A 27,041-nucleotide genomic window follows, 5' to 3' on the forward strand; every position below is an offset into this window, starting at 1 on the left:
AAAGTTGTTGGAAAATTCCTGACTAGCACCAGGGCTGAGCACTGTTGAGGTCAATTGACTGCTTACATCCTTCCAATGTTTATGTCTTTTTATTTCAAAAGAGTTAGAGAACTGCTCTTCTGGGCAGGAAATTGCAAAAAAGCCAAGGCTGCATTTAAATAGTGCATTCAACTGTAACTTGCACTGAGTGCAATTTTGAAATAATCTTTATATAGAAGATGTTGTCTCAACTACCTATTGAACACGCTGAACCTCCCACATGCCTAATCTCACTTTGCACAAAACATAAAATTTCTCTCTTAAATACCAGAGCCAATACTGCAAGAAAGAGACCTTTGAAAAAAAGAAACTTTAGTAGTGTAACCCGTAAGTCCATCCTAACGGGACTTTTGCTGTCAGATGAAGACTAACCCGGAATGTGTATGTTGGGGAGGGAGGAGAAGGAGAGATAAGGGGGTCAGAGAGGGCTAAACAGCTCTTGCATGAGTCTGTCTGTAGCAGAAGGACAAAGAATGCTAAACAAAGATTTTATTGGTGTTAGAAGTGTGATGATTACAGGCAGCATGTACGTGGGGCAACTTTCATACTCGGCAGATTACTGTTCATGTTTCTACCTCTGCTCTTGGTCTCTTGAGGGCTTCTCAGCTAAATAACTTTCCCCTTTTTGCTCCCATTTCTCTAGCTGTAAAGTGGTGTCAGTGACGTTTTTGTTGCCTTTGTATAGCAGATCTGTGGGTGAAAGGGTTGTCTTAGGGTTGTTATTAATTCAGCAAGGGAAAAAAATGTAAAATTGAAGTTTGAAATCACCCTTATCTTCCTACGCTTCTTTTCTTTTAAAGATGGATCTTTTTTTTTTTAATTTAATTTATTCATTTTTTTTTCCTGTTGGAAAGAACTTAGTGATTGCAAACTAGTGAATTTAGAAGTGGCCAACAGTCTTGACCCCTGAGCCAAGTATCAAACCTTCCTGTGGCTTAGTTGTTGGATGCAGATTATGCGCACTGAAGAGCCGCAGGTATTTGGAAAACAATTTACAGGTGGCAGATGGTGACAATTCTCCAGGCATCCCGTTGCAAAATGTGTTGGGCTGAATGGAAAGCTGGGTCAGAGGCAAGCCACTGATACTGACCTCAGAGTCAGCATCCTTGGCCAGCTGGATTTCAGATCCATCAGCAGTCCTGCACCAGAGCTGGTGCTGGTCACAGTTCCTGCTGGCATGAAGGCTGTCTTAAGCTACCTCTCACCTTCATGTAGTTCAAAGCCCCAAGCTGGCCACATGAGGGGTGGCTTGCTTCCACGTGGTGACTGTCCTCAGGAGCTTCTAGGCTGTGTAGATAGGGCAGGCACAAAGAAGCAATGTGCCTTGCTCATGAGTACAACAGAACTAAATCAAGATACTGTGCATCAAATAGAAACCACACAATATATGTATTCTTAAATGTGCAATGTTGCAGTTTCCTGAACGTGAATTGCCTGCATTTAGGTCACAATAAGAAATCATTTTAATGGCGTTGAGCCCTTACCATCTATAGCTGTGGGCCTCACAAGCAGCAATCAATAACACAGTTAAAGCAGCTGTATTTAGTGACTTTGTTCTGCCATTTGATTCCTGAAAAGATTTTTCATGACCAAGATAGAGAATGGAACAACTGACTATTCAAGAAATAGTGTTATAGAATGAGATCCTGTACTCAAGTCCCACAGCTTATTGTCCACATGGAAATCCAGCTGAGAAACCCAGCGTTGCTTTATCAGCAAAGTCACAAATATTTACTGAGGAACAGAAGTTGAATGGGAAAGATCGTCTAATCCAAGCTATGTATGCTTATAACTGCCCTGAGCATGAAAACAACTGGTTTTTCTCAATTTTTCTTGCTACATGGGTGGTCTCCAGTGTTATCCATAAATAATCTTTTTTTTACTTTGTACAGGATAAAGAGGATAATAACCGTACCAGCTTCACCAACCCATGGAGAGAACAGCTGAAGGGAGCATGTGAAATTGCTATGATGAATAGCAGAAGAGGGGAAGGTTTCTTGCAGTGAGAGAGATCTGAGCAGCACTTCAGACCAGGAGACAAACTGAGAAAAACCTTTTTTGGATGTAGCTAGGTAGGTTGCTTGAATCATATTAGAAGTGGCATGTGGTATCAGAGAAGAGAAAACCAACAGGTTTTCCTTTCTCTGTGCAAGAGAAAACCAAAGAAAAATGAATGCAGTGAAATATATAATGGGAATCTTATCTACCTTAAGAAAGGCAAACTGAAATGCTATCCCAAAGAAAGAGCTTGAACTCAATCAAAGAAAAGAGATTCTAAAAAAAAATTAAAAAAATGTAGTTTAACATGGTTACAGCAGTGAGAATTTTACCTTGCAAAATCATTTACAATTGCTGAAATTGTTCTTCTCTAGGTACATCATGGTATCTAATATTCCAACCAGTATTACAGCCTGATATGCTAGGCACTGTCTGGTATACCAGCATTGGATGTTGTTACCATTTCCAGATTCAGCCCACTCAAAGACTCACAAAAAATTAAAAACCAGCAAACAGTTCAAGAGTTCAATCTTCTGACCATCACGCAGCAGACCAAGGCTACAAATCTAATACAGAGCAGTCTTAGGATTCTAAGTTCCTAGTGGCTCTGAATCTTTTCTCCTTCTAGAGATGGTATGAGGAAAGCTTCATTAGGTTCAAAGGAGCTAGGCTATTGTGAAACTGTCTCAAGTGAGGGGAGAACCTTCATCCTCCTCAGCAACACTGACAGAGAAACTATTATGTATCTTTGTGTTCCAAATGTGTCTTGCCAAGGAGAAGCAAAGCTTGAAACCAGTATGTTTCAAAGATATTAACTCCACTGTGCTCACGGTTAATTGTTGCTTCTTTGTGTTTCAGCTGTATGTACAGTAGTGGGTAGAAATGGGGTAGAAATGGTGGCTGGGTGCTTCTTGGGAACTTGAGAAGCAGTGACCAAGAAGTCTGCACGATCAAGCTGTTCCATCTGTCAAAGGCACTGATCAAATTCATAGTGTAGGTATATCACACATGCGAGCCACATCCATTGCATCCAGACCTCCCCACTGCCTTTATCTACAAAAGAGTCCAAAGAGCTCAAACGATGATTGACCCCTTTAGGTCTAGATGCCTTTGGTAGGATGACTTGCTAGGCTTTAATCGATGACTCTGACCGGTTAACACACTTATCTTGTGAAGGCCTCAGGCTGGTTTGACTGTATTTGCTACCAGCAGCAGACCAAATGTTAAAGATCAGCAAAGCAGATAAATATTAACAGAAGTTCAGTCCAACAGTTCAACAGTAAAACACTGTCGTGTTGAAATGGTTTTTCCTGATCTATAGCTGTCACTGGTGTGAGTTTACAATCCTGGCCCCCTTCTCTATTTTCCTAATGACAGCTGTAAACCTCCTATATCAACAGGCTGGCTTAAAACATGACATGCTTGACTTTGCCCATCTCTCTGTACACTTAGCAAACTCTTCCTTCTTCTCAAAGTGTTTTGGCAGCTCACACACAGCATGGCAGGACTCTATCTATTGCTGGCTCAGTGATGAACAGATGTCAGATTCATGTCAGCGAATATGGGAAGTTCTTCTTCCACCACAGTGTTGGTGGAGCTTGTGTAGATGAGAATGTGATCAAACCTGGAGTAACTTTTAGGTATGCTGAATGTACCATGTTGCAACCCTCTCTGAGGAGGGCCTAGGTAAATATGTTATCAAAAATGGTATTTGTATATCATTTTTAAAAATAGCTATGCATTTCAGAGGACATTTGATTTTTTTTAAGTAGTTCTTGAATTCTCAAGTGCTGAAATCACTTCTGAAAATACTGACTCTTCAATCAGATGCGTTTGAAATTATTATCCTTTCTGTTTTTGCATTATGTTCCTCTTGGAGCACTTAAGTGATTTTTAAAGGCACTGATCACCCATAGCTTGCTTTGAAGTTCTGACAGCTTGAATAGTTGGCACCTCTGGAGAAGTTGAGAAGTTTGATGCCTCAGTTCATTTGCCTATATTTTAAAACTATGGCCTCTGCTTTTACTGACTTTTGAGACAGGTGAAGTTGATAAAGTGAATGAGTATAAAAATGTTAAGTGCAGCAAAGGATTAAAAAGCAGGGAAGATGATGAGAAGAGAGATTGTGGCCAAGATTAAAAGGCAGGATTTCATTGGGATGTTTTCCTTATGTCAAGACCTCCTTTTTATTGCCTTTTTTTTCTTTATATGGAGTTGCAGTGAAAAGGCTGCATCCTGACTCTCCCACATCCCTGTATTTTATCATGGTCAATGATGTACATCCTTGTAAAAAGTAGGTTAAATATTTCTGTGGTTAAATGTCACCTGGCTTGGTGGAAGCAGAAGGCTCACATATAGGGCTGGTAGGAATGAGTCACTTTATAAGTTACAGTCTCTGCTGCTCCCCCTCGTCTGGACCTGTTCTCATCCTAAACCTAGCAAGGTCCTGTCACTGAAGTCCCTTAAAACTTGGAATGAAGAATACGTGCTATGGCATACGGGGCTTGTATCTTGCAAACAGCAGTTCTAAGCAGGGGCTGTGTTCCCTGGCTGCAGTTGCTTGTTCTCAGAGTCCTCTGAGGCTTGATAGAGCGTTTCATATTTAATTTTGGAGGTCTGAACAATTCTGCTGCTTGGATATCATAAGTTAAACAGGGTCAGACCTGGTTAGTTCTTGGATGGGGTCACCTCCAAGGAAAACACAGGTGCTAGCCTGCGGGAAGTGTGATGGTGATTCAGAGGTTGCTCGGTTCCCTCAGAGTCAAGACTGAAATGCTGAGTGTCTCTGGTGCCAGAGAGCACAGCACTGGCAGAGATGACTTCTTCCAAAGGTCAGGGCAGGATGGAAAACTGGTGTCTGTTTTGATTGCAGGAACATGAGAGAAAATTCCTGCCCTGCAATTGGGCACGTCTGATGTGATTTAAAAGATCAACAGAATTTTCTTCTTTAAAACTGGGAACTGACCCTCTGGAAAGATCACATTGACGGTATTCCAGGAGGCCCTGACACACTATTCCTTGATGTAAAAGAGCCCAATTCTTTTACAGCCCTGCTGCCAGTGGAGGATCAGTCCTGCTCTCTGTGTGGGAAATGTTCCTCCTCTACACACTCAAGATACCAGCCCCATTACCAGGATGGTTCCATACAGAATATGCACAGAGCAGTTTTACAGGTGAAACACATCCAAAAAATTAAAGCGTGCTAGCTGTAACAGCATCTCCATCCGTGCTCCTTCAACAGTAAGAGCATGAGCTACAACAATCCTTATAGTATTATGGGCTATGAGTAGCCCAAGACTTCCATGAATGGGCTTACACTTTCTGTTGGAACATTGTGAAAGCCTCTTTAGGGCAGAGCAAAGAAAAGTTGCTTCTCTGGAGAAAACTTGCATCGGGTCTCTTAATTTCTCTCCTCCTCTATGACCAGGTATTCGCATCCCCTGTCCACACGATCACTCGATACAGTGCTAAAACTGGGAAAACGCAAGAAGCTTCAAAATAGGTGGGGCGTTCTAACTACCTTCCTCACTTCGCTTTTCTAGATACTGTTCTCTGCTATGTGCAAGGAGGAGAACAGTTACTGGAAGGCTTTTCAACCCAACCAGAATTAAAACAACTATTCCATGTATGCGGACAATTGTGTCCAAGTGCCTCTTTGAAGAGGTCAAACTAAGTAGGAGAGACTTTTGTAGGCTTGGTACAGTCTGGGACTTGTGTCAGGTTTTCACACAGTAGGTTATCTTAGAATGGAGTTCTCATTCTCATTTTATTAAGTTAGAATGTTTGCACTTTAGTTAATTTGGATCAAAATTCCATTGAGCTTAGAACTTTTCCTAAGTTTCTGAGTTGCACTGAATGAGAATTCTTCTTGTAACATAAATGTTGCTACCTGTTTGGACCCAGCCATGTATCTGGCTCAAAATTGCAGTTCTCAATATAAGAAATGATGCTGTAGTTCATCCTACTCATCCTACTGGACAACAATCTTATACAGACATCAAATTTACTCATGTGAAATAACACCTTTTTGTATGCTTTCTTATTGTAAGTGCCTTAAGATGAAATCTATCTTTAGGATAGATTTTGACTCTATGAGGAAAGAACTTTTTCAGAAGAATTATTGTTGTTATTTCTCAATTGCATTGTTAGTCTATTGACCAAGAATTTATTGCATCTTTTTTGGGACAGTGCTGAAAGCGTACTTAGTTATTAAGTGTTGAGGCACTTTTCATCGCTGATTTATTGATGTGTGCAGGCGCAACAGAGTGAAGCAGTACTAAGAATTTTTGAAAGTAAAGTCAAGAGAATGTAAAGCATATGCTTAACATTAAGTGCCTGCTTAACTGTTGTCCCAAAAGAAGGATGGATTTCTCCTCCTTAAGCATTTTGCACTAAATCATGTGGGTCAAAATTCAAGATTCATTTCAGTGAAGCAGTCAACTCAGTATAAATTAGCTCTTTGCTGATCAACCACTGATGGCGCTTTCCATTCAGACCTGCTCTTAGATACTCCATCTCATCTGGAGCTTGTTTTGGTTAGTCCTGGAGTCCTTTACGTACATTTTTGCCAATTGCAGCTGGAATTGTCACTTACTTTTGGAGGGGAAAAGGGGGGAGCAAGTACAATTTCTAGATTTTTGTGGGTTTTGGCATCTTCTTGACAGCTTTACTGAGCTTGCACATATTATGCTCTTCCTGGCATTTCCTTCTTTTGAAGTCATTAAAACCAATTTCATATTTATAAATAAGATGTCCTAATGCATCTAATATTTGATGAGGTCTGGCTGCTGCCTGCTTTTCTTTTTAATGTTTACACCAGGTGCCTCTTGCTATCAAGGAACCAAACACTGAATAAATTTAACAGATATTTCTTTTAATTAGCCCCCAAAGAGCTTGCAATGAAAAACACTATCAGAAGCATTTTACTGCTTTAGAGAATATAAGATTTCTTCACAAAACCGCTCCACAGAATTACAGAACAGCAATAAAATCATCACTTGGATGCAGAAATAGATTGTTTACATAGGGATCTTGTATGAACTGTGCATTTATTAGTATTAACTTCTAATCATGCAAACATTTCCACACATGCATCTGAGGCATGCTGTTGAAATCAGTGGGTCAGCTATGCGCCTAACATTAGGTACGTGCATTAAAGTTTGTAGGATTAGGGCTCCATTTGTGTATATTCCCAAGAGCTTTGCCTTCTCTGAGGAGAAGGGAGGAAAACTTATATTCCAGATTGGTGTAATTACTGTAGCACATACGATATTGGCAAACCAGACTCTCTGAATGTCTGCAACATTTCAAAGTACTTTAAGATACAGGCTAAAGGCTGACAGTTTCTTTTTCTGACTTATATGCTGCCCCCTCTGCTTTTGATTCTGCATTCAGAGCTGCCACATGAGTGTGAGAGCTGCAGTAAATATGCATTTATGTAGCACCTTTTTTGAAGTTTTCTAAACACTTTACAGACAGCTCTTTATATTCACAGATCTCAAAGTATTTTAAAAATCTCTGTAAGTATTGTTATCCCTCCTTTACTGAGGGAGAAATGGGTGTGTTTCAAGGGAAGTGACTGAGCCAGGAATCATTGCTTTCAAGTGAGATAAATCAGAATTTTCTTGTGAAAGTTTTCTCAAAAAGATCTCAAGTGCGGGAAAACACAGCTTTTATTTCCACGTTGCAGTTAGTCTCGTGCAATCCTGCCTATACCAGCTAATAACCCTCATGTGTGACAATAGCCAGCCTATGAAACTCCTATGGACCAGGTACACAGTAATGATCTCTACTTTATGGCTAGGATATTATGAAGAAAATCTAAGAATCCTGACTCCAGAGTTGCTTGTTGTAGTCGGTAGATCATGGGGGGTTAAATTAAGCACTGAATCCATCCCACAGGTCCGTTTTACATAGGGCCCTAAGGGAGACTGAAATTACACCCAGGACTCTATTATTTGTGTGTAGTTTATCTGTCTTGCAGTTAAATTGTCCCCAAGATGTACAGATAATGCAGCTGACTACGTGTCCATGCAGCACTGCACTTGAAATAAGCCCCAAACCCAGAGCAATGGGCAATGGAGAGCAAACGCATCCATGTACGTCTGCAGAAACTGCCCTGCTCTGATGTATCCAGAGTTACCGTGCCCTTTTGAATGGTAGCTGATGCACTACACTGCATCAGGCCTGTCTGTGCCACAGTCTCTGGCATGTCCAGTAGGATCCATAACGTCTCACCAAGGAGTCACGATCCCCAGGTAATGGAGAGTTCTGTGTGCAGGGTCATCCCATTGTATTGATCCAATCCCTGAAATGGCTAGATGAGGGAAAAAGTACTCTCTTCTCTCCCCCAGCTGTATAAAAGTTCCTTAATTAGAGAGCACTAGAGAGCTACAGAAACATTCTCTGCCAGCAAAATATTTCCCATAATGTTGTTATGGGAAATGTCTTAAAAGTGGCAGTCAATTCTTCTTTGAAGTCATTAACAACCAAAAATGAATGCAGGAACTGGTGTGAGAGGGCTGGAAATACGAGAAGATTTAAAGTGTATCTCTTACATGTGCTCCAGCAGAGAGAAGGGAAGAGATCCAATTGCTTTTTTACCCTTGGAATTTCTCTGTTGGTTTTAATCGTGTGATGCCCTAATGACAAACTCCACGCACACTCTGGGGTATGTTCTCAACTTAATCCATGGGGATACATGTCTGTAATACTCATTAATGTCAAGAAGCGTTAGGAGGAACATAAATCTTTGCTCACTAAGATGTGAATCTAGACTCTGATGTACACCATACTACATCAGCTGCTGACTGAAGAAAAAGAGGAATTCCAGCACCTAGAAAGTCTACTTTAGAGTTCCTAGACTAAACAATCGATCCAGCCAAAAAAAATCAGGGATGAAATTTCTACTCCACACTTTGGTTCAAAAACACCAGCTGTGATATAGAAAGATGCATACCCAATGGGCAGTCTCTGGCTCACACAGGAAGTCCATAAAATCCCAATGAATCCCCAGTCAGCTAGACAAACTCTCCAGTTCCACCAGAAACCTTAAAAAGCAGATAAACAATGTGTATCCGAGTAAATCTTCAGTGCCGTATGGCTAGGGAAAATATCTCACTATGCATATACATAAAGAGAAATTCTGATGCCAAGAAATTGGAACTACTCTATAACAGACTTCTGATTTGTGATTTCTTTGGCACTGAGCCTAACAAAAAATCACTGTGATTTCCAACTACAAATATTTTTGGAACCACCAGACTTGCTCCCATGTGTACGTTAAATGAAATGAATGTTCAAAACCCATAATAAAACCCCAGAGGGAAGACTCTGATCAGAATATTAACATTAATCTTAGGAAGTCAGTAGGAACCATTCAAGCTATAATAATAAATTGCAATTCAGAAGGAATAGAAGGGCTTTTTCCTATCTGTCCGGTAAGCAGGTGTTACTGTGAACGCTCTAATCTGTACAGCACAGAAGTGAAGTGGTTGCCCTTAAATTTTCCAGTTGTGTAAAATAAATAAATGACATTACCATAATATGAGCAACAATCCCTCTTATACTAACTTAAGTGTAGTTTGGGGAATACTGCAGATCCTGAGATAACGTAATGCAGCTATCCAAGACAAGGCTGGAAAGTTTTCAAAAGCAATCCTTCTATCAGCAGCTTCAGAGTCAAAAGCAGGACTCCGAGCTCACTCCAGATTTATGGTAAGAGCCATTGCCAGTCCATGTTCGTGTGGTTGGCTCCCTGGGCATCCAGCCTGGGTAGCCAGGATGTCAGGACACGACACAATCGCGTTGCTCTTGTACTGGAGCAAGTGGCTGAACCGCGCTGTTCTGACTTGCCACCTACACTGAACTTCCCCTTTGACTGTATTTGGATCCAGACTGCGGTGCCTACATTTAGGTATCTAAAATGATAGCAAAGCAGCTTATTAACAGTGACTCGATTTTCAAAACTATTGATCATTTTCAAAAGCAACTTCCTTTGACTAGCAGAAGTCAGTCAGGATGGTTCAGCATTGCTGTCCAGATGATAGATGTGCTCAGATATGTGCTCAGTCTTTCTGGCACTTAAATAAAACTGTGTTTCTCTGTGTACAATATTTGTTTGTAAAGTTTAGTAAGAAGAATGATCAGGAAATGAATCAAATCACACCAAACCTGCCCTTTTACTGTGACTGGATTTTTTGAAGTTTGGAGTTTTGAAATTTAAGTGTTCACATGAAAAGTTTCTCATTTACCAGATAGACTCTACCAGGACCAGCACACCATTTTACTGGAAATGTCCCAGTATTTTCCCAGATAGGTGGGAATCAAGGTGTAGGGGGACTCTTAATTCGATAAAAGGTTGCTTTCTGGTTGAGACAAAGACTCTTAATGGTGGACACGCTTCTCTTGTCCTGGAGAGGTCATTTTTCACACCTGCCTATTCTGTAGTGCTCACTGTATTTCTGACGCAGCTCAGATTCCAGGAAGTGTGGGAACTCCCCCAGCACAGCCTCCTCTGCAAATAGCTCTCGCTCAGCAGCTCCAGTAAGCTGTTGGTGCCTAATCCACGTTGAACTGTACCACTGAATCCTTTGGGATTCACCCAGCCTTCACGAGGAAATAGGCATGTCTCAAATCCTGAAATCCAAAGCACCAAGACACCTCAACTAAGATTTTGGATGACTCGTACAATGCAATTTACAAAGAATTGTCTGAACATGTAGAGGTTTTATTGTGTTTAATATGTTCCTATGATGACTTTCCTGCATGCAGCCTCACAGAATAACAGAATTGTCCTCCCAGGTATGAGCAGGACTCTATTAATACTCTACCAGTTGCCTGTAAAAGCAGTGAACGACAGACACTTCAGATGACTCTTGAAAAACAAATCCATATCTATAATGAAATTGGACCCCAAGGATGGAAACATAAAATATGATGTGGCTGTGTGAGATTATTCTGGGGCCATGTGGTTTCTTACTCTGCTCCTCACCCCTTTTTGCGAGGCAAACACATCCCAGTACCCTGCATTTGTTAGAGATTAATACGGGCGTGCTTTGTGAGAACACTTTGTTGGGCTGTTAGGAATTCTGTTCTCTCACAACAGACAACTGCTCTGGTAATGTTTCCTGACCTGCCTTTGTGGAAAACACTTATGCAGGGAGAAGCTCTTGTGCACCGATTCTTGTCTACATCCTACAAATAAGTTGCTGTCTTTTCTCTTCACCGCCCTGCTTTTATCTCTCGTCTATCCCATTTGACACATCTCTCCTGCTGGCTGCTGGTGGGGCCAGCCCGTGACTTGTTCCAAGCAAACACATGTGCAGTTTCCACCATTGTGTGGTCTGATGGTATGAACTTACCTGTGGGTGTTTACTTTGGTGGCACGACCTGGTATTTTGTAGCGCTGTATCTTTTTTCTCCTTCCTTGATATTTTTTCCCCTCAGCCACGATAACTCTTCGTCAGAAGCTGCTGCATTTCTGCTTTGATCATATAGAACGTACCATATAGCCTCAGGTAACACAGTGCTGCTTAACACAGATGAAATAGCTACAAACCCTCTTAGAAGTAGGGTTTAAAAAGGGATACCAGTGAAATCAGATCCCTCTAGCTGGACAGCAGTCTGATAGGAGAACAAGGGCTGTTGTGGTATTTGGCAGCCAGACAGTCTTTATTGTTATTAGATGAAACAAAGCTTGTGATCTTTAGTCCTTGACCTTAACTGCAGCAGCACACTCTTAATCAGACCTTAATTTAACACCTAACATGGTCACAGAAAGGATCAGACATGGGCTGCTGGTTTAATTACATGTAGCTGATATCATCCAAACCAATTTAACCTCATTGCTGTGTGTTGGGCACTGGATGGGAATTGCCCTTTAGATATAGAACAGAACACTTTCCAACACACACACACACAAAAGAGCAACGTACAGTTCAAGGTTTGTGCATTCACTTTAGAAAAAAATAAAAAAAATCTACTTTTGGATACTTTGCAGGTGATGTTACAACCTTTTCAAGAGAAAGAGGAATCAGCACGATTCGCTAAATCTCTTTGCCCTTTATGCTTTCACTCTGGCATTTTAAGTATTTCTAATCATAGAATCATAGAATGGTTTGAGTTGATCACCCAACTCCAGCCCCTGCTATGAGCAGGACACCTCCCACCAGCCCAGGCTGCCCCCAGCCCCATCCAGCCTGGCCTTGGGCACTGCCAGGGCTGGGGCAGCCACAGCTCCTCTGGGCAGCCTGGGCCAGGGCCTCACCACCCTCTGAGTGAAGATTTTATTCCTAATATCTAATCTAAATCTACCATCTTTTAGTTTAAAATCATTCCCCCTTGCCCTATTGCTGCACTCCCTGACAAAGACTCTCCTGCTTTCTTGTAGGCCCCCTTTAGGCCCTGGCAGGCCACTGTGAGGTCTCCCCAGAGCCTTCTCTTCTCCAGGCTGAACACCCCCAACTCCCCCAGCCTGTCCCCATAGGATAGGTGCTCCAGCCTCTGAGCATCCTCATGGCCTCCTCTGGACTGGTTCTAACAGCTCCCTGTCCTTCTGGGCTGAAGGTGCACATTGCCTGCTCATGTTCTCATCAACCAACACCCCCAGGTCCTTCTCCTCAAAGCTTCTCTCAATCCATTCCCCTCCCAGCCTGTATTTGTGCTTGGCATTGCCCCGGTCCAGGTGCAGGACCTTGCACTTGGCCTTGTTGAACCTCTCGAGGGCCCACCTCTCAGGCCTGCCCAGGTCCCCCTGGATGGCATCCCTACCCTCCAGAGTGTTTACCACACCACGCAGCTTGGTGTCATCCCCAAACTTGCTGAGGGTGCACTCAATCCCACAGCCCATGCCAGCAGTAAAGATGTTAAACAGCACACTACTGACCCCTGAGGAGCACAATTCATCACTGGGCTCCACCTGGACATTGAGCTGCTGACCAGAGCTCTTTGAGAGCAACCATCCAGCCAAATCCTTACCCACCGAGGGGTCCACCCATCAAATCCGTGTGTCTCCAATTTAGAGACAAGGATGCTGTGTGGAACAGTGTCAAATGCTTTGCACAAGTCCAGGTAGGCTATTTAAATTAAATTAATATTAATTTAAAGATTAAACATCTTGCTAATGGGATTCTCCCACATTTCTTGAACAGTTGTTGTGTTACAGCAACTACTGACTGCTGTGTAACTCTTCCCTGATTTCTTATCAGAGATCAAGTTGAGTAAAAAGTAATATTTATGTGTTTCATGATAAGATTTTCACATTTTGCTGCTTGCCTTGTGTTTTGCTCTTCACAATCTGACACAATATTTATTTTTGACATTGAAATATGAACAGTCATATTTTTACATGCTTTGACACAAAATTCAATCTCTTTCTGAATTAGCATGGAAATCTGAAAACATTCAAAATCTTCCTTCAGAAACAGAAACGCTCTGATTAATCAGATTTTACTTGAAAACAGTCTTACTTTTCCAGCAAAATGCCATCAGCAAACCAAATGTGCAACAAACATTGCGAATACAATATTTTGCGATTTATTACTCAAATCACAACTTTTCCTTGAAATCACAGTTAAATGCAACAAGATTGTTGTGCATGTCATGGGTTTGCTTGGGTGAGACCGCCTGAAGTTTGCTAGAGGTAGGCGTCTACTCGCAGATGCTCACCTGGTGATCAATAATGAAGGTCAAATTGTGACTGAGTGCTGGGCAGAGCACTTAAAAATACTAATGAAAAGAAGTAAAAATAAAATGTTAGCAAGCAGCTAGAGCATGGTCTCTGGGACTTAGAAGACTGTTACTGTCACTGTCACTGGCTTACTGAGACCTTGGGCAGGTCACGTTCATTCACCAAATGAACTTTGATTGCTCCAGCTGAAGCGGTTTGAGACGTTACCATTCTGCATCATCTGTCCCAGTTGTCTGCAAGAAGTTTCATGCCTTGCAGCAGGGATGGCAGCACAGGAGCCGTGCCAGCACATTAGCCATACAAGTTTACAGTGCGGCATTTTAGCCCCCGTTACCGATGAAGGTGGGTTTGTGTTCAGGCGTTGGTCAGTAACCTGCAGGCACTGGGGTGTACACCTTGTGTAATCATCGTGCACATGCAAAGGTGAGTGTGGATTGCAACGCACCCAGTAGAAAGCTTTTTACTCCTGCTCTGCCCAGGTGTAAATGACTTCACAAGCTGCTAGAATCAAGCCCTAAAACTGTAGGTTGGAATGAATGTAAAACCAAAATGAATCCAAATCCTCCATTTAAAGTTCTGAATGAAATCTGTGTTTTCTTTTGTTGCAGATGAGAGGTGGACCTTGTCCATATAAAGGGTTTTGCAGCTTATCTAAATGCCAGGTCACTGGAAATCTTCTCTAGTGAAGATTCCAGTTTGAATGTGAATTGCAGCTGGACTGACTAGCACACGTTGTTTCCCAAAATGTAAGCTTTGAAAGTGGAACAGGCTATCATAGGTTGCGTTTTTGTTTTGAGTTTCTATGTGATGACCACTGTGTATTTATGTTCTAGTTTACTTTGCTCAAACTTTCCATTGTGGACTTCTTACACCAATTGAGCTTTAACTGCGACAAAAGAAAGAGTTGTAGTGTTATAACCGTGAGGGTGCCAGGTGAAATCTCTCTGACCCATACTTATACAAAATTGGTAGGAACAGCAGGTTGTCACTGGAACTGGAAAGAAAATCTCCATGACAGACGTGCCTTTTTAAAAAATACTTTGGTTTAATGCTTGCAGTTCTCCTGTATAGGAGTCCTCCTATATAAGAGGAACAACTCTTTCTGTTGGAGGGTCTGCTGAAATTTTCCCAGGGCTGGTTAGAGGATCACTGTCGCTTTAAAAACTGAATAAACAGTGAGGCACGTCCATAGCTTCAGGTCCAGGAGCCAGAAAAATGACATTTTTCATGAATTCTTCCAAATGAATTGCCCTGTGACCACTATAGACTTCTGAGTGTTTAAATCATGAGAATAGAATATTGTTAAGGCTTTTCTTGAAGTGCTCTGAAATTCCCTTCTTTCACTACCCATGATTGTTTCCACAGCTCGCGCAGTGAGCTCAAAGCCCAGTATGATTTCACATACTCCTGTGAGTTATGTTTTGACTTGGGGTTTGGACTTTTTTGTGATTGAAAGTTTTTACGCGGCTCTTTGTGACCTCATGCGAGGGCAAACACTGTGTTGATTTGAAGGAATGTAGATGGGTCTGCAGAAATGTCAGGGTCTCCCATTAAGATGTTTCTTTCACCTCAGCAGGAGTACTCAGCGTTTCAGTGAGTGTTGTTACTGAGATGCCCTGTAGTAAGTAACACAGCACTAAGCACAATTGCTCCGATTCCAGTAACACGGTGTTAATGTGCCATTGCTGCTCTGTATTTCAGCGCCAAGGCATCACTTCTTTGGGTTACAATAACACAGGCAAGTGGACTTCTGCTTTAAGAAAGCAAAGCAGATCAATCCGTGCAGTAGTGTTATGCACTGGGACAGTGGGATACAATCAGCACTTCTCACACCATGCCTGAATGCAAGACATGAGCTCAGAAGGCTTCTGAGTCCTGCAAAGCCTTCTTCATGTGCTTGCCTTTGCACTCTGTGGACTCGATCCAAGGTTCAGTGGCACATTGTTTTGCTGCTTCTGGATGGCTTTGGATCACGCTGGGTCAATACTTACATTTGAAAGGGGCCCCTCTTTCTTACATTTGAAAGGGGCCCCTCTTCCTAAGCATTTACAGCAGCAGAGCACAGTGTACACGGTAACTCAGGTAATATGTTTTGACTAAATATTTCCATTTGTTATGCTGCCGTTTGTACCATCTAATGCATATTTGCTCTACCGAGGCACTCAGCACCTAAAAGTGCAATTATATTTTTCAGAAAGCTCTTGTCTTAGAAGTTCTCTTTATGAGTAGGTATTCATTATGCTGAGGATTGAAGTCTTGCAAAGAAAGCAAAGTCTGAGCCTTCTTGATAAAGAAAAGCAACACACCTTATTCACATTTCTGATTTTTTTTTGTGATTCTTATCATGTTTAGTGTTCTTAAGTCTAGAGTCCCCGGAGCTAGATGATGCCTAGAGAATCTCAGTTTGTGTGATACTCAAAATAGGAAATTTGGAGCTGTTGTTATTGCAGAGAACTGCTTGGAAATAACTGCACACAGAAAGCAAATCTCAGAGAGCTAAAAAAGGAACGCAAATTCATAAGCTAAATTAGAGCAATAGTGTGGCATACAGAATAATTTAGTTCCAGGTTCTCACTGAGAATTGCTGCTTATTAAGCTAAATAAAATATTTTTAATTTTATTGCCTTAAGGATATTTAATCTAACTTCAAGATGTTTTTGTTTATAAGATTCATTTTCAGTGTCACAAATGGTACATTCTGTATGAAAAACATAATAGACTAAATTTACATCAAGAGTGAATGTGATACAAAATTAAATACTAGGCTTATTCTGAGGTACCTGTATAGCCATGTGTGCACATGGGTGTGAGTTTGTGTCTGTCTTCTCATTATTTTAAAGTTAATATTAGTATTTTCATGCCTGATTCATGATTTTTAAATGCCTGACCTTGGTAACACCAAACATCTGCCTTAGTTGTGGGTGCTAATCTCTTTTGAAATTCTAACCTAAATTTTAAATTTCTGCCATTAAAAAACTCCTAGACCAGACAAGCCACTTGCCAAATGCCGGGCTATAAATTACAGCCATTTCTTTTTATTACTCTGTTGTACACTAAAAAAAACAAACCCAAAACACCTAAACCCACAAATCTAATTACACCAAATGTGCTCTTCATCCAAAGGTGAGCTGCTGAGCTTAGCCTCAGCTCCAAGCAGACCGTCCGGCTGAGCTGCAACCTAAACTTTGGGAAGAACAGAAGCAGAAATAGTAACACAGCCGTACCTCTGTTTTACCCCTGTAGGGAAACATCTAAATAAGTAATAAAATTAATGAAATGCTATTTATAACCACGGCGTCATAAATGCATTATTTATAAATAAAAGCAAAGCAGGTTAGCCACGGTAAACTGACACAGCTCTGCTGATTGTAAAGGGGATTTACACCAGCAGTGAATCTGGCCTAGGCTTTTCCAGCATGGCTGTCACTGCTGCTCTGGAGATAAGTTCATGGAGAAGACATCCCTGGACAGTATTGCACAGGTTCTCATCGACTTCCAGCTGGGAACATCCTCTCACCTCTGAGGCCCCAGGCTTGTTCAGCAATACCTGGGCGTGAGCATCATTACAACCAAAGCATAATCAGACTGCTAAACCACTAGCTAACATTTAGCAAAACCCTCTGGATTCCGCACCCTCTCAGGATGATCTCTTTTGTTATCCTTCCAGGCAGAAATTGTTCCTAGTACCTACCTTAAAAACTCCTATGTCTCACCTGGGAGACCATTACTTACCTGTCATCAATAACCCCCCAGGAATAAAAGCTGAGCATTTGTTCTCTATGTTGTAGTACTATTACCAGTTTTTCTCTAGGCCTTGCTCCCTTCAGGGACCTTACCTGTTCCCAGCAGAACTGCAGATTGCCTTCAGAGCAAAGAAGGACACTGCTGCCATTTATATGCACTGACACAGCCTGACAGTACGGGGATCATTAGGTGCAAAAAGGTAACAATGTCCCGGACCTGTGACTTGAACATACATCTGTGAACAGAGGGGAAACATCCCTGTTCACGTCAAGAGCTCCTCCAAACCCCAGAGCGGGGTGGCTCTAACAGATCCGTATCAGATTTTGAATGAAGCTGCCCAGGACTTGCTGATTATTCCTACAGCAGTGCTGCTGATGTGAAATCACCTTCTGACACTGTTGCTAATCCAGGCTGCCGAGAAGGCAGCTTGTGACGTCAAGTGGCTGGTAGTCTCCAGGATCTTTAGAGATAATCTCTATTGCTTGGCCTGGTTAAAGAGGAAAAACACTGTGAGAGCAGTGATCTAGAGCTGATTTTTTTAGATGTTGAGTAGAGTCTGTAAATATTTGAGGCCTTGTAGGCAGTCCTGAACATCTCTATTCAGAAAGTGCACCTGATAAAATGTTTTCACCTGAGCAGCTGACACTGAGGGACATAGGTGAGCTCTGGAAAGCAGCAGTACAGTCACAAGAGCTGTGTATCCTTTAGGATGATGAGTACTTTGCCTCTATCACTGCCGGGGGACAGAGTTTGACTTTTCTAGCAGAGGAAAATGAAGCTGTGCATGTTTGTGTCCAATTTTGCACTTCTCTGTTAAATGTCCCTACAGTTTAAAAAGTTTAGCCCAAGAAGTCACATAAAAAATCAATTGTTATTGAATTTATTCTTACCATGTGAATCCCATTACAGGAGGCTTTTCAGAGGTGGTCAGTTCAATGCATTTGCTTGCTCTGGTTCATAGCATCAGGCAGAATTTGTGCTTTGTCTACTGGCTATTGACCTGGCATGGCCACAGGGTTAGTTTGTAAGACAGAGAAGAAAAAAGGGGAGGCATTAATTGCTCATTACAAAGAGTGAAAAATTGTAACTGATCACGGCACAGTGCTGCTGCTAATGCATTTGAAACCTCCCCCTACCTCACCAAACCATATGGGGGTTTAAAATGTAAATACAATTTGTAATTGAGAGCAGCATTTTATTACTTTCTTTTAAGAGGCACAGGACGCCTGTAACCCTCAATATGAAATTTCCGTTGGCTAGAAATAAATTCAGCTCCATGTTTTGTTTTTATTCCCGCTGCGACACCCGCATGAGAAAGGTAACGGCTGGTCTGCAAGCTTTCACTCTCTCACTCAGCACCGAGGGCAGAAGTGGCTGGGAGCTGTGGTTTTCAGAGTCACACTGCTGGCTTCCTCACGTTGCACACTGGAGGCAAAAGCAAACACGCTGCAGAATAAATCCTCAGAGATGCTGAGAGCTGCTGAGCTACCACAGCCTCGGCTGGAGTCACGGAGAACTGCAGGCACTGAGCCCTTCCCTGAATTTCGCTCTCATCTTCAGCGGTATGCTGCCTAACAGCAGGCTGTTCTGCCAATTGCAGGTAATTATTTATCAGCTGTGCAGTAGCACCTAGGAAGCACCATCGTGGGCTCAGATTCCATCCTATTAGGTGCTGTACAACTGCACAACAAATAGTTCCTGCCGCAGTGAGCTGGAAGGATGCGTGAGACAGGTGACAAGGTGACTATACCAAAAAAGCAGTGTGGGACATTTTTGCTTCTCCTGAAATACGGGACATGTCACAAGGATTTATGATTTAGAGTTAACTCCTTTAGGAAATCAAATATTCAGGCTGTATTGTGCTTAAACAGAAACTCCTGAATAATACCATAACATAAAGGATTCACCTTTAAGGATTTGGGCTGATCCGGGAGTCCAAAGTTCCTATATGGAGACGGAGGCCTTGGAGTCCCACTGCCAAATAAGTTACTCATGGATACTTCTGTCAGCATGGAAATAATCCCCCTCACCCTTCCTGGCCTCCTGCTCATATTTAACTTCATTTTGTCTCATTAGGCACTTTTCTGTCAGCTGTATGTCGGGGAAGCAGCATGAGAAGAGTTGCTCATAAAGAGCAGAGGAACTCAGCCCTTCCGTCTGAGTAGGGAAAGGAAAACAGAAAGTTATTCATGCTTTGGCTGGAAGGACTGGTGGTCTCCACGTGCACAAGTCAGGAAGGTCTAGAACACTGATGAACAATGAAGAGGGAGGATTTTAAAGAAAGGTGAAAAGACCTCAAGTTTTTAAGGTAAATGACTACAGCAGCTCATGTGCTGGTCACTCACCAGCAAAACCATGTGGTTCATGGTAAAGTGGAAATTACCCAACAGTGGGCGTCCCCAGGCTGCTGACTTCACAAATCTACTAGAATTATTAAAGTTTATTTCTCAAGAAGATAAATCCTGTCCCATATTTCTGTTATAGGTTGGGAAAACAATAATCAAAATAAAACTGGAAATAAGCAAGGCTTTGAATGAAGTAGGCAGGAATATCTGAATGAACTGAATGTCTGAAAATGCCTCCAGTGCAAGTTCTGGGAGTTTGTTAGGTGTCCAATGCCTCAAAGAGTTTAACTCATCAAATGCGTATTCACTGAAGAATCAGGAAAGGAACAACTATAAGACTTAAAATGAAGGCATCTATTCCAGCACATGCCACTTTAGCGAACAGAAACTCATTCTGCTACTTCAAGACTTCTCAGCTGAATTAATGTGTTGGACATAATAATAGCCATGCTGAGAGTGAAATATTCCCTCTCTCATTAGCAACCACTTCTGTTCTTGTTGAGCTGTATCCTCCTACCTTCATTTGCTCTGGGTTCTATCCAACATTATTTACAATAATTGTATCCACCTTCACTGTTGGATTTCTCAAAGGAATTGTGGCTAAGAGGGATAAAAGACGTCTACACACTCAGTGGCTTTTTCCTCAAACAAATCAGGAAGTCAAGCATGGTTTACAATGAGAAAGAACTACTTGAAGTGCTCCGAGGTGCTTTTTTTTTAGCCTCTTAACATTGCAGGACACCTAGACATCCTATCTTCCACATGAGAAACTTAAATTGTACATCCTGTCAAGTAGATAAGTGAGTTAATTAAAAAAAATCTTCATAGCCATGAGCTGCTACTGAAGTCTGAGAAGACATTCCTTGACCTAAAGGCAGGAGTAGGGTAACAGGAATAATCTACCCATAGTGTCCTTGTCTTCAAGGGGGCCTTATCTTCCAAGGTCTGTCATCTTGCTGGTAAGAAGCAGGCAAGCTGTCCTGAACTGAGCCTTAAGTGTGAAGTGTTGACTGGATTTGCTGAAGTTACTTCTCTCTGCGCTTCTATTAACCTTGAATATCAGGGTGTGTATTTTCTTATATGAAAAAATAATAAATACTAAAAGGGAAATAATAGGATGACAGGCAGCTGACACCTCCTAGCATATTAGCTGTTTTCATGTCCCACTGACAAATACCCATCTCAATGATGACATCCCTTTACTAACCCATGCTTCTCTACATGGGTTTCTGCACAGTGCAAAACTACTGTGTTTAAATGAGTGAACAGAACAGCATCATATATAAACAAACAGTGGGTGAAAATAGGGTCTAGAATGGCTGTACACTTGCACACCTCACTGAAGTGCACACTCAGTAGGCTGAGTAGGATAGTGTCTGCCTTAATGAGCTTAATGAAAATGGGATTCCTTTCTGCCTGGCATAGTAGAGAAAAAACCTTAGGCCAGGAGTTCACGAAGCATCTTTCCTGAGGAACTTTGTTTTCTTCTGTGCTCCCTGTGACTGAGGCACACGTGATCTGGAAGTTCTGAATGGTGTCCTTATGTCTGTAAGCCAACGCAGAGAATTTCCTGGGTAATTAAGCATTTTTCTCTCTAATAGAGCATTAATTCAATGTCTGTCATTGGTGAGGGAACATTACTCAGTCTTCATAAGAGAATTAAAAGTAAAAAAAAAAAAAAAAAAAAAAGTATTTTCTATTTTCCTTGCTTCTGCATTTTGAGAAGCTTGTTTACTTTTTGACTTGCTGTAGAAGCCCCTGCAGTTGCTGCTATTACCTATACACCATTTGTTCCTGGAAGTTAGGCTGAGGGCTGGCGGGGAGCCACTGTTATTAATGATAAGGGTCCTCCAGTTTAGATTCCAGACATTTTTCCATCCCAGTGCACTTTTTCCTCACCGCATCGCTCTGTACTTTTTCAACGAGATGGTGCATCGTGTCTACAATTATGCTGAGCAATATCACAGCAGTGTCAGACTTCAGTTCATCCTGGGGATAGATTGTGTGCTTGGTGTCAGCCCTCTGGAGGAACCTGGCCTGAGCCGACAGTGCAGTTGCCTGAGCTTCAGCACGGATGAAACAAGCCAACAGCAGTCGTCTCCTGCATTTATTTACCTTCACAGGGAGCAGCTTTCATGTCTGCAGAGGGTACAACAGAGCCTGGAGAGCACTGTCTCCACATGCATACACTGACCTGCAACTACCAAGCAAAGGAGGTCCCATGAGCAGTTTGCTGCTCTTCCTTTCAAGTGAGATTTTATTCTGCTAGAAACCTTAGTCTCGAGTTCTGCTGAAAGGGAAAATGTAGGTTGAATTTGTTTCTTAGATGAGTTCACCCCTCTGTGCATTCAGAGCATTTCAGTTTTGTCTGTTCTCATGGCTTGATATCAGACCTCGTGCTGCAGGGAGTCTTTCTTTATGGCCAAGATGCTGAGTTCATGGCCCAGATTTCTTTCATGTGTTTTTAAACCTCAAAAATGCTCATTAGAGGTATTTCCTTCATAGACTAGCACCTCAAGGAGTGTTTCAGCCCACCTGAGATGCAATTCCTACAATTAAGCATTGTTCTTCAAAACTTCTGTCCCCTAAAACATGACTTTTGTGGTGTTGACTCATGGTTTCAGGGTACTTGAGTGGAATAGGTTGGAATATGATGATATGGCTGAATGTGGCATTTGCATTTCCTCCTGTTTGAGTGCCTGTGCCGTGTGTTTTCAAGCCACCATGGGGTTTTGTGTTGCATTTCTGAGTACGTTGGCTCGCATGCATACATAACTAATGCCTGTTTTGAAGTGCCAGGAATGTAAAACGGGTTAGCGAGCTAACCGAGCCGAGCAGCAGGTCGAGACATGTCGCAACAGTATTAGTCAACCGACAGAATGAGCATAGCTTGAGGGGTCCTGAGTTAAAAGAACACGATTAGTCTCAGCTCAGGGTAAAGATTACTGGCAAAGTCAGGAGCGGAGACCTTCAGCCATGACTTAGGGTCACAGTTCTTCAAGGCTTTGTCTGCTGTCACCAAAATATTTAGGACCTAAGTCCCAGGAGACTCAGTCTGCTTTTTCAAGTTGCTTAGCCATCATTGTGAATTTGTTTTTTTGCCTGTTATTAGAAAATTGGTACACGAGGTTCTCATCTTGTCTCGCAAGTGTTCACTGCCTGGCCAGGCTGGGTCTGACCCTGACTCCCTGTGCTGCCAGGACGTGCTGTCACCCGCTGCATTAGGAACACTACAAAGAAAAATATGTTGGCTTGGAGTCTGTCCTCAGCCATAGGATAGTAAATCCCAGATAACCACACTCATTCTAGAGAGATAAAAATGGATTTTTGCTATTGTTTGGGGGTCCGAATATGGAATCTTTCAGCTGTGCTGCAGTCCTATTGCTTTTCTTAATTTTAAGCCTCGGTGATGTGTGGGTTGTTTCTTTAGTGCAAACAGGAGGGGTTGCTCCTATGCCATACGATGATTCTTCTCTAATGATGCTTTAGAAAAGTGCCAAAGGATTGAATTAGGGACTCGTGATATTTACAAGGAGTCGTTAAATGCCTTTGTGGGCCATAGCTTTTACAGCTACTTTGCTGGTGGAATACGGCCCTATTACCACGTCCTACGCTCAGTGTCTGCAAGGCAATGCCAAGCTGTTCTAGTCATAATTTCCAGTGAAAGTGACTAGTTCAGCTTGTGTTTGTCACTGACTTAAATTTCTGTATCGTCTCTCATTTGGCAGTGTTTTTTTCTAGTGCTCTTATGGGTGGCATAGCCTAAAATCCATGCTGTACTCGGAGGTGGTGTTGCTGCCTATCTTCCATTCAGATGCGTGTGTTTGTGTTGTAACCCACAACGGAACATAAGTGGCTCCAAACCTCAGTATGATGTGATCCAACATACTCTGGGATTCATCTGCAATTAAACCACAAATACCTGGCATGAAGTTAGCCGCTAGGTCAATATTCAGCTATTATTTTCTGTAAACAAAAATCTCTTATGACCTTGGCTTTTGCTATGCTGGATTTTTGACAAAGGAGGCAGAACCTTGTATTTTAGCACATCCTGATGTAGTTGGGTTTTAGGTGAAAAGATCATATTGTTTCTCCTGAAATTTTAGGAATCTTCATGTTAAACATATTTCAAAACTTTTCAGAAATTACATATTTGCCTATACAAACAGAAATTTCAAATACATCAGATTAATTTAGAAAAGTTGATTTTAGCCTAACAGGAAAAGGCATGGTAGATGCCAGCAAAAGCTAAATAAAAGATTCAAGCAAAATTTCTGACAGGGAGAGCCATTTGTCAAGTGCTGGACTGGCTTCTCCATCCTTTCGGGGTTTTAAATAAACATAGCCTTTCTCTCTCTGAATGCACATGCCCCAAACGTTAGCAGGTGTCAAAACCTCACCTACCTTCCCAGAGCTCTTCAGCTTTTCTCCAGCCTACCTCACGTCTTGACTTCTGCTTTGTTAAACCCAACTTCTCAGAGGTATTTTCCTGCCAGACAGAGCAAGCATTGTCAGCAGAAACTAATTACTTTCTCAGCAAATCCTATCTTCCAGCAAATATGGTGTGATCTGTCCCACTGTTTCCAGTCCCTCCCAGATCATTCCAGTATAGGCGACACTTCTTGTGTGACCAGTGGTCTAAAGGGGGTTTGGAGGATAGTCGCCATCCCTGAGGGTGTTTAAAGAAAGGTTGGACCTGCTGCTTAAGGACATGGTTTAGTGGGTGACAGGGGTGGCAGGGTGATGGTTGGACCAGATGATCTTGGAGAGCTTTTCCAACCTTAATGATTCTCTGATTCTAAGTGCAGAACAGTGAAGACAAGTCCATTAACTATGGCTTAGAGTCAACGGGGCTGAATTCTGTCACTGAAGATGCCATGGCTTGAGTTGGCTTGGCCAATTACTACCAGTATAAGATAATAATAATAATAACTTCAAAAAGTATGTTTTAGCTCAACCAAAAAGCACGCACTTGATACAGCAACTGGTGTATAAAATGCCATGGCCTGAAGTAGATATTCTTCCTTTAGGCTAGTGATGGTTCTTTGATTGTTTCATGAATAAAACTCTAGTGGAAGTTAAGGCAGATTTCATTACTATCCATCAGACTGGTTATTTTGGTTACTGCTGTTCTTGGTCTCTTCTCTTTTGGTTCTCTTGGGTGGAGAACAGGGCAGAGCTGTTACACAGCCATTCAGTGAAGGACCAGAACGTTCCAGCTTCATTATTATTATTGCCTGAGCTTTACACAAATATGGCCTATGTCTGTTTTTTTTTTTTTTTTTTTCCACTGGGGAACTGGACAAGATAAAGTAGCCAGGGAATGAAAAATGAGGATTTAATGCAAAAGGAGGTTAGGATTCTGCTGCCTTGTGTTCCAGCCTTGCCTATGGCAGACTCCTTGTTGGGCCCAAAGTAGGAGTCCTTTTTGTGCTTCTGCTCTCTGTGTACGAAGCAAGGAATAACAGTGTTTTTCAACCTTGTGGGTATGTTGGGAAGACAGATTCAGCCTTGGTTTTGAAATACACATATACTGTGGTAATTAGAACAATACAAAAGCAAATAAAAACAGGAAGAAGAAAAGTACCTAACCCACAAAAGGATTTGGTTGATGTGCAACAAATGAGATATGGGACCACAGACTATATAATGAAGTTAAAAGAAATATTGAACAGCTGCTTTGCTACACACTTTTACAAAATGAAATGACATCCTGAAGGAAAAATAGTACAGGCTCATTTACTACCCAAGAGGGCAGAGCTAAGGTTACAGGGACTATAACAGTGTTGTCATTTCCTTACTCCCAGGAGCTGCACTTTCCTACTTGATGGCTTTCCTAATGTAATTGCATTCATGTGATGATTTTTAGAGCCTGATCCTTACGAGCGAGCGTAAATTAGGAGGCACCCCAGCAAAGCCAATGAAGTGATCCCACTGCAAAAACAATGGGAGCCACAGCAGAATGAGGCATGCTCAGTCCACAACCTCCTTCCCCAAATTCTGCAACAAATGCTCCATGCTGGAATAGCAAGTAAGTGTCAGATGAAAACACCAAACAATGACAACAGTGCATTTTTCAGTAGCCACATCATATTATGTCATTGATGTCGTGTTGAGTTATATTAGTCTGCTTTTCATTATGTTGTGTTATGCCTTTTGACATAATGCAACACACTGTAAGTAACATAAAGTGACCTCCAAGTATAAAAGAGAACACAGTTTTTGTCAGATTAGATAGTGACTATGAATTCTCAGGGAGGGAGGGGGGAGTCAGAGGAGAGAAGGAGGGCTGGATTCAGTGTCCTGAACAAATGCACAGAAGTCAATTAACATATACAGCAGCCCTGGCTGTTTCCAAATCGGGCCGCATGTCTGCGCAACGGAGACAGACGATTCTCAGTGGCACTTGCACTGTTTGGTTTATTTAAAATTCTGCAGAGGTATCTGTAATAGCTCTTCCTGTTCTGTACCTGAGCTATAGGAGCTGTATATACCTTGAACATATGACTAGCTTTCCTGAGACTCGCAGTGTTGCCAGGCTCTGAAATACAGAAATCAGACAAAGCTTAGTCAATGGACTTTCTGGGCAGCACTGTGTAACCTGTCCTCTGTATCAGGAGTTTAATCAGCTGCTACGAGAACTTCTGTAGGGACAAAAGAAAAGGGAACCATCCTGGCTCTAAAAGGAAGGGGAACTCCTCGTTAATTTAAGGTAATAAAGAAAAAGAACCAAGCTACCTCAGCTTGGTAGTTCTTGCTGGTGGATTAGCTGGAAGAAGCTGGTGTGCTTGCACCAGTGTCTACTTGAGAGGCATTTGGTCTGCACTCCTGATCCAGGGTTGGCATGCTTGCCACTACTGGTGAGGCAATGCTTCAGCTTGCTGGTTTGCTGTTAATTCCTATTTACATTTGGATAAATCACTGAGCATATCTGTTCTCCACCTGCAGAATAAATGAACATCTGTGACTTAGAGGATGTTAGGAATACATAGCAGAGAGCAAACAGATGACATGGGCAGAGAGCAGTAGTGGCTGGCAATCCCTCAAGGCACATTTGGCCAGAACACAGTGTCAGGATGGGGCTCAAATGAGTCCTTTCTTTACACAAGTCTTGGCCTCACCTTTAGCCTCAGCAGCAAATTAGGTATCAGATGTAGAGATGGTCAATGCATGGGAAGGCTGAGATACATGTCTTCTAAATGGTTGGGAGTCGTCCCTGTGTATTG

General features: G+C 42.0%; 2 long non-coding RNA genes across 3 annotated transcripts in view; one reads left to right on the forward strand and one right to left on the reverse strand.

Moving 5' to 3' along the window:
• Positions 1-11,594, reverse strand: part of LOC119713293 (uncharacterized) — a 43,041-nt gene extending 31,447 nt beyond the window's left edge. For both annotated transcript variants that reach the window (XR_005260387.2, XR_011804238.1), the window contains exon 1: positions 11,400-11,594. This is a non-coding gene — a long non-coding RNA (uncharacterized lncRNA). The remainder of the gene's footprint in view (positions 1-11,399) is intronic.
• The window catches only part of LOC139999134 (uncharacterized), a 68,048-nt gene extending 42,030 nt beyond the window's left edge, over positions 1-26,018 (forward strand). The window contains exons 2-3 of the long non-coding RNA XR_011804239.1: positions 1,932-2,111; positions 25,685-26,018. This is a non-coding gene — a long non-coding RNA (uncharacterized lncRNA). The remainder of the gene's footprint in view (positions 1-1,931; positions 2,112-25,684) is intronic.
• The last annotated feature ends 1,023 nt before the right edge of the window (positions 26,019-27,041 follow it).

Source organism: Anas platyrhynchos, chromosome 20 (genome assembly GCF_047663525.1).
Source record: "Anas platyrhynchos isolate ZD024472 breed Pekin duck chromosome 20, IASCAAS_PekinDuck_T2T, whole genome shotgun sequence".
NCBI classification, from domain to species: Eukaryota; Metazoa; Chordata; class Aves; order Anseriformes; family Anatidae; genus Anas; species Anas platyrhynchos.